This window comes from Rattus rattus, chromosome 10 (genome assembly GCF_011064425.1).
Source record: "Rattus rattus isolate New Zealand chromosome 10, Rrattus_CSIRO_v1, whole genome shotgun sequence".
NCBI lineage: Eukaryota > Metazoa > Chordata > Mammalia > Rodentia > Muridae > Rattus > Rattus rattus.
The window spans coordinates 63,306,834-63,309,190 of record NC_046163.1 but is presented as its reverse complement, the minus strand read 5'-3'; the positions used below and the strand labels follow the sequence as shown (position 1 = coordinate 63,309,190).

Below are 2,357 nucleotides of genomic sequence, written 5' to 3'. Positions count from 1 at the left end.
GCAATTCAATAAATTCAGTCATTAAATATATATATGTATATATAAAATATTTATTATGTGTACAGTGTTCTGCCTGACTATATTCCTGCAGGCCAGTAGAGGGCACCAGATCTCATTACAGATGGTCATGAGCCACCATGTGGCTGCTGGGAATTGAACTCAGAACCTCTGGAAGAACAGTCAGTGCTCTTAACCTCTGAGCCATCTCTCCAGCAGTCGTTAAATATATATAATGAGATGGATTTTTTTTTTGTTATATGTCTGGTGGTTGGGGCTTTGAGGGAGCAGAGCGGATTCACAAATTCAAATGGAAGAAAGAAATATGTGAGATCCATATATTTAGAAAATAAGTTTTTAAGTGCGTGTTGGTCTCAAAGGGTTTCAATAGTATTATATTTCAGTAGACAATGTAATGGTCTTTAGAAAGACATTCTTAACTGAATGTGGGGGCCATGCCTGCAATGCCAGCACTCAGAAGAGAAGAGTAGGGGGAAGAGGAGGTCGAGGCCAGTTTCATCTCTGTAGAATGGAGGGGAGACGAGATGATCTGGAAAGTCAGAGAGAGAGGGAGTCAAATGATAAAGATCAAAGAAGATAAAAGGACAAGTTGTCCTCTATTAAAAACTCAGTCCCTGAAACATTCACTTTGCACAACATATTAAAAACAAGACTTGATATCCAAATCTAAAATAGACTTTGCGCCCCCCCCCGCCTAAACACACATATGCACATGTGCACACACATACATGTATTTGAGGGCCCTGCAATGGTAAAATTTGAGAATTCTGCTTAGTTCATGATCCTTCCATCAAAAGGGAAGAAAAGTTGGGGGTGAGGGGGATAAAATTTGGTTTCTCACTCTTGGTAGAAGGACGGCTTGTCACTTGGGAAAGCACCAAAGGTGAGAAGGCAGGAAAGGGTTAAAATGAAACAGAAATTCTGTTCCTCACAAGCTGTAGGCCATCTCAGAAGGGACCCTCGAATCCTGGAAAGATGAGCACAGGCCCAAAGGAGTCAGTGTCTGTGTACTGGTGTTAAAAATGTGTACAATAGCTCTCTGCTCCTCCCTGTTCCAGAGACAGCCACGTCTTCTCGTGCAGTGCCAGCCTTGTCACATAGACAAGATGGTAAAGTTTGGTGTGGACGGATTTTGCCGTATTGGATGCCTGGTTACCAGGGCTGCCTTCTCCTCTGCATCTGGCAAAAGTGGAGATTGTTGCCATCAACAACCCCTTCATTGATCTCAACTACATGGTCTATATGTTCCAGTATGACTCTACCCATGGCAAGTTCAACGGCACAGTCAAGGCTGAGAATGGGAAGCTCGTTATCAACGGGAAGCCCATCACCATCTTCCAGGAGCGAGATCCCCCTAACATCAAATGGGGTGACAGTGGTGCTGAGTATGTCGTGGAGTCTACTGGTGTCTTCACCACCATGGTGAAGGCTGGGGCTTACTTGAAGGGTGGGGCGAAAAGGGTCATCATCTCTGCCCTTTCGGCCAGTGCCCCCATGTCTGTGATAGGTGTGAACCACGAGAAATATGACAACTCCCTCAAGATTGTCAGCAATGCATCCTGCACCACCAACTGCTTAGCCCCCTGGCCAAGGTCATCCATGACAACTTTGGCATCGTGGAAGGGCTCAGTCCATGCTGTCACTACCACTCAGAAGACTGTGGATGGCCCCTCTGAAAGCTGTGGCGTGATGGGTGGGGCAGCCCAGAACATCATCCCTGCATCCACTGGTGCTGCCAAGGCTGTGGGCAAGGTCATCCCAGAGCTGAACGGGAAACTCACTGGCATGGCCTTCCATGTTCCTACCCCCAGTGTATCCGTTGTGGATCTGACATGCTGCCTGGAGAAACCTGCCAAGTATGATGACATCAAGAAGGTGGTGAAGCAGGCATCTGAGGGCCCACTAAAGGGCATCCTGGGCTACAATGAGGACCAGGTTGTCTCCTGCAACTTCAACAGCAATTTTCACTCTTCTACCTTTGATGCTGGGGCTGGCATTGCTCTCAATGACAACTTTGTAAAGCTCATTTCCTGGTATGTCAATGAATACAGCTACAGCAACAGGTTGGGGAACCTCATGGCCTACATGGCCTCCAAGGAGTAAGAAACCCTGGACCACCCACCCCAGCCCAGCAAGGATACTGAGAGCAAGAGAGAGGCCCTCAGTTGCTGAGGAATCCCCATCCCAACTCAGCCCCCAACACTGAGCCTCTCCCTCACAATTCCATCCAAGATCCCCATAATTACAGGAGGGGCCTAGGGAGCCCTCCCTACTGTCTTGAATAAATAAATCAATAAAGTTCACTGCACCCTCCCCCCACCAATGTGTACAGTTAACAA

At 47.2% G+C, this 2,357-nt stretch overlaps 1 pseudogene; it reads left to right on the top strand.

Annotated features, from left to right (window-relative positions):
* Positions 1 to 1,124: 1,124 nt before the first annotated feature.
* On the top strand, positions 1,125 to 2,144 carry LOC116911386 (annotated as a pseudogene).
* The last annotated feature ends 213 nt before the right edge of the window (positions 2,145 to 2,357 follow it).